This window comes from Coregonus clupeaformis, unplaced genomic scaffold, assembly GCF_020615455.1.
Source record: "Coregonus clupeaformis isolate EN_2021a unplaced genomic scaffold, ASM2061545v1 scaf0815, whole genome shotgun sequence".
Lineage (NCBI taxonomy): Eukaryota > Metazoa > Chordata > Actinopteri > Salmoniformes > Salmonidae > Coregonus > Coregonus clupeaformis.
The window spans coordinates 167,459-175,847 of record NW_025534270.1 but is presented as its reverse complement, the minus strand read 5'-3'; the positions used below and the strand labels follow the sequence as shown (position 1 = coordinate 175,847).

Genomic DNA, 8,389 nt, shown 5'->3' with positions numbered 1-8,389 from the left:
AGGATCATGATTCTAGATGGAGGGATGGGCACCATGATCCAGGAGAGGCGATTGGAGGAGGACACTTCAGGGGAGGAGTTTAAAAACCACACCCACAGCCTGAAGGGCAACAACGACCTGCTGAGCATCACCCAGAGTGACGTAATCTACAACATTCACAAGGTACAGTGATGTAATCTACAACATACACCAGGTACAGTGATGTCATCTACAACATACACAAGGTACAGAGATGTCATCTAAAACATACACAAGGTACGTGATGTCATCTACAACATACACAGGTACAGGATGTCATCTACACCGTACACAAGGTACGTGATGTCATCTACAATGTACACTACCGTTTAAAAGTTTGGGGTCACTTAGAAATGTCCTTGTTTTCCATGAAAACATACATGAAATGAGTTTCAATAGGAAATACAGCAAAATGAATAGGAAATGTAGTCAATGACAAGGTTAGAAATAATGAATTTTAAGTGAAATAATAATTGTGTCCTTCAAACTTTGCTTTACGTCAAAGAATCCTGCATTTGCAGCAATTACAGCCTTGCAGACCTTTGGCATTCTCGTTGTCAATTTGTTGAGGTAATCTGAAGAGATTTCACCCCATGCTTCCTGAAGCACCTCCCACAAGTTGGATTGGCTTGATGGGCACTTCTTACGTACCATACGGTCAAGCTGCTCCCACAAGATCCGGTGACTGGTTATTGCATAGTTTGGAGCTTTGCTTTGGGTCATTGTCCTGTTGTAGGAGGAAATTGGCTCCAATCAGGTGCCGTCCACAGGGTATGGCATGGCGTTGCAAAATGGGTGATAGCCTTCCTTCTTCAAGATCCCTTTTACCCTGTATACATTTCCCACTTTACCACCACCAAAGCACCCCCAGACCATCACATTGCCTCCACCATGCTTGACAGAGTGGCATCAAGCACTCCTCCAGCATCTTTTCATTTGGTCTCGTCTCACAAATGTTCTTCTTTGTGATCCGAACACCTCAAACTTCGATTCGTCTGTCCATAACACTTTTTTCCAATCTTCCTCTGTCCAGTGTCTGTGTTCTTTTCCCCATCTTAATCTTTTATTTTTTATTGGCCAGGCTTTTTCTTTTGCAACTCTGCCTAGAGGGTCAGCATCCCCGTCGCCTCTTCACTGTTGACGTTGAGACTGGTGTTTTTGCGGGTACTATTTAATGAAGCTGCCAGTTGAGGACCTGTGAGGCGTCTGTTTCTCAAACTAGACACTCTAATGTATTTGTCCTCTTGCTCAGTTGTGCACCGGGGCCTCCCACTCCTCTTTCTATTCTGGTTAGAGCCAGTTTGCGCTGTTCTGTGAAGGGGTAGTACACAGCGTTGTACGAGATCTTCAGTTTCTTGGCAATTTCTCGCATGGAATAATCTTCATTTCTCAGAACAAGAATAGACTGATGAGTTTCAGAAGAAAGTTATTTGTTTCTGGCCATTTTGAGCCTGTAATCAAACCCACAATTGCTGATGCTCCAGATACTCAACTAGTCTCAAGAAGGCCAGTTTTATTGCTTCTTTAATCAGCACAACAGTTTTCAGCTGTGCTAACATAATTGCAAAAGGGTTTTCTAATGATCAATTAGCCTTTTAAAATGATAAACTTGGATTAGCAAACACAACGTGCCATTGGAACACAGGACTGATGGTTGCTGATAATGGGCCTCTGTACGCCTCTGTAGATATTCCATAAAAAATCAGCCGTTTTCAGTTACAACAGCCATTTACAACATTAACAATGTCTACACTGTATTTCTGATCAATTTAATGTTATTTTAATGGACAAAAAAATTGCTTTTCTTTCGAAAACAAGTACATTTCTAAGTGACCCCAAACTTTTGAACGGTAGCGTACACAAGGGACAGTGATGTCATCTACAACGTACACAAGGTACAGAGATGTCATCTACAATGTACACAAGGTACAGTGATGTCGTCAACAATATACACTGCTCAAAAAAATAAAGGGAACACTTAAACAACGCAATGTAACTCCAAGTCAATCACACTTCTGTGAAATCAAACTGTCCACTTAGGTGCTTTCACTCTAGTGGTAGCATGAGACGGGTCTACAACCCACACAAGTGGCTCAGGTAGTGCAGCTCATCCAGGATGGCACATCAATGCGAGCTGTGGCAAGAAGGTTTGCTGTGTCTGTCAGCGTAGTGTCCAGAGCATGGAGGCGCTACCAGGAGACAGGCTAGTACATCAGGAGGCGTGGAGGAGGCCGTGGGAGGGCAACAACCCAGCAGCAGGACTGCTACCTCCGCCTTTGTGTAAGGAGAAGCAGGAGGAGCACTGCCAGAGCCCTGCAAAATGACCTCCAGCAGGCCACAAATGTGCATGTGTCTGCTCAAGCGGTCAGAAACAGACTCCATGAGGGTGGTATGAGGGCCCGACATCCACAGGTGGGGGTTGTGCTTACAGCCCAACACCGTGCAGGACATTGGCATTTGCCAGAGAACACCAAGATTGGCAAATTCCCACTGGCGCCCTGTGCTCTTCACAGATGAAAGCAGGTTCACACTGAGCATGTGACAGGCGTGACAGAGTCTGGAGACGCCGTGGAGAACGCGTTCTGCTGCCTGCAACATCCTCCCAGCATGACCGGTTTGGCGGTGGGTCAGTTATGGTGTGGGGTGGCATTTCTTTGGGGGGCCGCACAGCCCTCCATGTGCTCGCCAGGGTAGCCTGACTGCCATTAGGTACCGAGATGAGATCCTCAGACCCCTTGTGAGACCATATGCTAGTGCGGTTGGCCCTGGGTTCCTCCTAATGCAAGACAATGCTAGACCTCATGTGGCTGGAGTGTGTCAGCAGTTCCTGCAAGAGGAAGGCATTGATGCTATGGACTGGCCCGCCCGTTCCCCAGACCTGAATCCAATTGAGCACATCTGGGACATCGTGTCTCGCTCCATCCGCCAACGCCACGTTGCACCACAGACTGTCCAGGAGTTGGCGGATGCTTTAGTCCAGGTCTGGGAGGAGATCCTTCGGAGACCATCCGCCACCTCATCAGGAGCATGCCCAGGCGTTGTAGGGGAGGTCATACAGGCACGTGGAGGCCACACACACTACTGAGCCTCATTTTGACTTGTTTCAAAGACATTACATCAAAGTTGGGCCTGTAGTGTGGTTTTCCACTTTAATTTTGAGGGTGACTCCAAATCCAGACCTCCATGGGTTGATACATTTAATTTCCATTGATAATTTTTGTGTGATTTTGTTGTCAGCACATTCAACTATGTAAAGAAAAAAGTATTTAATAAGATTATTTCATTCATTCAGATCTAGGATGTGTTGTTTAAGTGTTCCCTTTATTTTTTTGAGCAGTATACAAAAGGTACAGTGATGTCATCTACAACATACACAAGGTACAGTGATGTCATCTACAAGGTACACAAGGTACAGTGATGTCATCTACAAGGTACACAAGGTACAGTGATATCATCTACAACATACACAAGGTACAGTGATGTCATCTAGGGCGGCAGGTAGCTTAGTGGGTAAGAGCGTTGTGCCAGTAACCGAAAGGTCGCTGGTTCTAATCCCCGAGCCGACTAGGTGAAACATCTGTCGATGTGCCCTTAAGCAAGGCACTTAACCCTAATTGCTCCTGTAAGTCGCTCTGGATAAGAGCGTCTGCTAAATGACTAAAATGTAAATGTAAAAATCTACAACATACACAAGGTACAGTGATGTCATCTACAACATACACAAGGTACAGTGATGTCATCTACAAGGTACACAAGGTACAGTGATGTCATCTACAACGTACACAAGGTACAGTGATGTCATCTACAACATACACAAGGTATAGTGATGTCATCTACAACATACACAAGGTATAGTGATATCATCTACAACATACACAAGGTACAGTGATATCATCTACAACATACACAAAGGTACAGTGATGTCATCTACAACATACACAAGGTACAGTGATGTCATCTACAACATACACAAGGTACAGTGATATCATCCACAACATACACAAGGTACAGTGATATCATCCACAACATACACAAGGTACAGTGATGTCATCTACAAGGTATGGTCAGTGGGTTAAAGAGTGATTCAAGTTATCCTAGACAGCAAAAACCTGAGATGTAAAAGTTAGGCTGTTATCAATGCACCTGCCTGTTATGCTACAGTAATAATAACCCTATACTTATTACGGTTGATCTGTTATTGAGACATATTTCTGGTGTTTTTTTGTGGGAGATCTAGAGAGAGAGAGTGGACGGACATACAGACAGAAAGGCGGGATGAGATGATCTCTCTGTTTGGCAAATACCTGCTGCGTGTGAATAGCGTTGATGTTCCTCCCTTGTGTTTGTCGGTAGGAATACTTGCTTGCCGGGGCAGACATCATTGAGACCAACACCTTCAGCAGCACCTGCATCGCCCAAGCTGACTACGGACTGGAACATTTGGTAAGACAGCTGGTTAGTGGGTAGTCTGTAGACAGCTGGTTAGTGGGTAGTCTGTAGAGAGCTGGTTAGTGGGTAGTCTGTATACAGCTGGTTAGTGGGTAGTCTGTAGAGAGCTGGTTAGTGGGTAGTCTGTAGAGAGCTGGTTAGTGGGTAGTCTGTATACAGCTGGTTAGTGGGTAGTCTGTAGCGCTGGTTAGTGGGTAGTCTGTAGAGGCTGGTTAGTGGGTAGTCTGTAGAGGGCTGGTTAGTGGGTAGTCTGTAGAGGCTGGTTAATGGGTAGTCTGTAGAGAGCTGGTTAGTGGGTAGTCTGTAGAGAGCTGGTTAGTGGGTAGTCTGTAGAGAGCTGGTTAGTGGGTAGTCTGTAGAGAGCTGGTTAGTGGGTAGTCTGTAGAGAGCTGGTTAGTGGGTAGTCTGTAGAGAGCTGGTTAGTGGGTAGTCTGTATACAGCTGGTTAGTGGGTAGTCTGTAGAGAGCTGGTTAGTGGGTAGTCTGTATACAGCTGGTTAGTGGGTAGTCTGTAGACAGCTGGTTAGTGGGTAGTCTGTAGACAGCTGGTTAGTGGGTAGTCTGTATACAGCTGGTTAGTGGGTAGTCTGTAGAGAGCTGGTTAGTGGGTAGTCTGTATACAGCTGGTTAGTGGGTAGTCTGTAGAGAGCTGGTTAGTGGGTAGTCTGTATACAGCTGGTTAGTGGGTAGTCTGTAGAGAGCTGGTTAGTGGGTAGTCTGTAGAGAGCTGGTTAGTGGGTAGTCTGTAGAGAGCTGGTTAGTGGGTAGTCTGTATACAGCTGGTTAGTGGGTAGTCTGTAGAGAGATGGTTAGTGGGTAGTCTGTAGACAGCTGGTTAGTGGGTAGTCTGTATACAGCTGGTTGAGTGGGTAGTCTGTAGAGAGCTGGTTAGTGGGTAGTCTGTAGAGAGCTGGTTAGTGGGTAGTCTGTAGAGAGCTGGTTAGTGGGTAGTCTGTAGAGGGCTGGTTGAGTGGGTAGTCTGTAGAGAGCTGGTTAGTGGGTAGTCTGTAGAGAGCTGGTTAGTGGGTAGTCTGTAGAGAGCTGGTTAGTGGGTAGTCTGTAGACAGCTGGTTAGTGGGTAGTCTGTAGAGAGCTGGTTAGTGGGTAGTCTGTGAGAGCTGGTTAGTGGGTAGTCTGTAGACAGCTGGTTAGTGGTAGTCTGTATACAGCTGGTTAGTGGGTAGTCTGTAGACAGCTGGTTAGTGGGTAGTCTGTATACAGCTGGTTGGTGGGTAGTCTGTAGAGAGCTGGTTAGTGGGTAGTCTGTATACAGCTGGTTAGTGGGTAGTCTGTGAGAGATGGTTAGTGGGTAGTCTGTAGACAGCTGGTTAGTGGGTAGTCTGTATACAGCTGGTTAGTGGGTAGTCTGTAGAGAGCTGGTTAGTGGGTAGTCTGTAGACAGCTGGTTAGTGGGTAGTCTGTAGAGAGCTGGTTAGTGGGTAGTCTGTAGACAGCTGGTTAGTGGGTAGTCTGTATACAGCTGGTTAGTGGGTAGTCTGTAGAGAGCTGGTTAGTGGGTAGTCTGTAGAGAGATGGTTAGTGGGTAGTCTGTAGAGAGCTGGTTAGTGGGTAGTCTGTAGACAGCTGGTTAGTGGGTAGTCTGTAGAGAGCTGGTTAGTGGGTAGTCTGTAGAGAGCTGGTTAGTGGGTAGTCTGTAGAGAGCTGGTTAGTGGGTAGTCTGTAGAGAGCTGGTTAGTGGGTAGTCTGTAGAGAGCTGGTTAGTGGGTAGTCTGTAGAGAGCTGGTTAGTGGGTAGTCTGTAGAGAGCTGGTTAGTGGGTAGTCTGTAGAGAGCTGGTTAGTGGGTAGTCTGTAGAGAGCTGGTTAGTGGGTAGTCTGTGAGAGCTGGTTAGTGGGTAGTCTGTAGAGAGCTGGTTAGTGGGTAGTCTGTAGAGAGCTGGTTAGTGGGTAGTCTGTAGAGAGCTGGTTAGTGGGTAGTCTGTAGAATAACACTCAGATTACCAATCAAAAGCTATTATCACAACATCGGATCAAATTTAGTCAGTAAGGGATGGGTCGCTAAAGGTGACTTGACTCAATAAATTACTCACTCACTCAGGTTGTTTGACTCACTGATCTTTTCCCAGGCCTATCGAATGAACAAGGTGTCAGCAGAGAATTGTTTGACTCACTGATCTTTTCCCAGGCCTACTCCGAATGAACAAGGTGTCAGCAGAGAATTGTTTGACTCACTGATCTTTTCCCAGGCCTACTCGAATGAACAAGGCATCGGCAGAGAATTGTTTGACTCACTGATCTTTTCCCAGGCCTATCGAATGAACAAGGCGTCAGCAGAGGGTTGTTTGACTCACTGATCTTTTCCCAGGCCTATCGAATGAACAAGGTGTCGGCAGAGAATTGTTTGACTCACTGATCTTTTCCCAGGCCTATCGAATGAACAAGGTGTCGGCAGAGAATTGTTTGACTCACTGATCTTTTCCCAGGCCTATCGAATGAACAAGGTGTCGGCAGAGAATTGTTTGACTCACTGATCTTTTCCCAGGCCTATCGAATGAACAAGGTGTCAGCAGAGAATTGTTTGACTCACTGATCTTTTCCCAGGCCTATCGAATGAACAAGGTGTCGGCAGAGAATTGTTTGACTCACTGATCTTTTCCCAGGCCTACTCGAATGAACAACGTCAGCAGAGAATTATTTGACTCACTGATCTTTTCCCAGGCCCTACTCGTATGAACAAGGTGTCAGCAGAGAATTGTTTGACTCACTGATCTTTTCCCAGGCCTATCGAATGAACAAGGTGTCAGCAGAGAGAATTGTTTGACTCACTGATCTTTTCCCAGGCCCTACTCGAATGAACAAGGCGTCAGCAGAAGAATTGTTTGACTCACTGATCTTTTCCCAGGCCTATCCCGAATGAACAAGGTGTCAGCAGAGAATTGTTTGACTCACTGATCTTTTCCCAGGCCTATCGAATGAACAAGGTGTCAGCAGAGAATTGTTTGACTCACTGATCTTTTCCCAGGCCTATCGAATGAACAAGGTGTCAGCAGAGAATTGTTTGACTCACTGATCTTTTCCCAGGCCTACTCGAATGAACAAGGCGTCAGCAGAGATTATTTGACTCACTGATCTTTTCCCAGGCCTACTCGAATGAACAAGGTGTCGGCAGAGAATTGTTTGACTCCACTGATCTTTTCCCAGGCCTATCGAATGAACAAGGTGTCGGCAGAAATTGTTTGACTCACTGATCTTTTCCCAGGCCTATCGAATGAACAAGGTGTCGACAGAGAATTGTTTGACTCACTGATCTTTTCCCAGGCCTATCGAATGAACAAGGTGTCGGCAGAGAATTGTTTGACTCACTGATCTTTTCCCAGGCCTGACCGAATGAACAAGGTGTCGGCAGAGAATTGTTTGACTCACTGATCTTTTCCCAGGCCTATCCGAATGAACAAGGTGTCGGCAGAGAATTGTTTGACTCACTGATCTTTTCCCAGGCCTAGCCGAATGAACAAGGTGTCGGCAGAGATAGCCAGGAAAGCAGCAGATGATGTCACCAACCAGACAGGTCAGCTGATAAAGATAAGAGTATTGTTATTGGAGGAAAAAATAATAATAATTTCACATTGACAACATTGTGTGTAATATATGTATTTTACATGTTTTTTTATTCACAAATATTTTATTTTATTTTTTATTACCAGGTTGTAAAGATACGTGGCGGGCGCTATGGGCCCCACCAATAAAACCCTGTCAGTGTCCCCCTCCGTGGAAAGACCTGACTTCAGGAACGTCAGTAGAGAACAGCTCGTTGTTTCATCCCTCATTTTCTTTATTCCCCTTTTTTTTAAACTGGTGTCACGGCAAACTGTCAGTCTGTCAGCTGTCACTACAGATCTACGGTATGTAGCTGTCTTAACTGTCACCCTATCAGGGTCTCTCTCTAAGGCCTCTCAGGTGAGT

At 45.8% G+C, this 8,389-nt stretch overlaps 1 pseudogene; it reads left to right on the top strand.

Annotated features, from left to right (window-relative positions):
* Nucleotides 1–8,389, top strand: part of LOC123485718 — a 57,315-nt pseudogene continuing 48,926 nt past the window's right edge.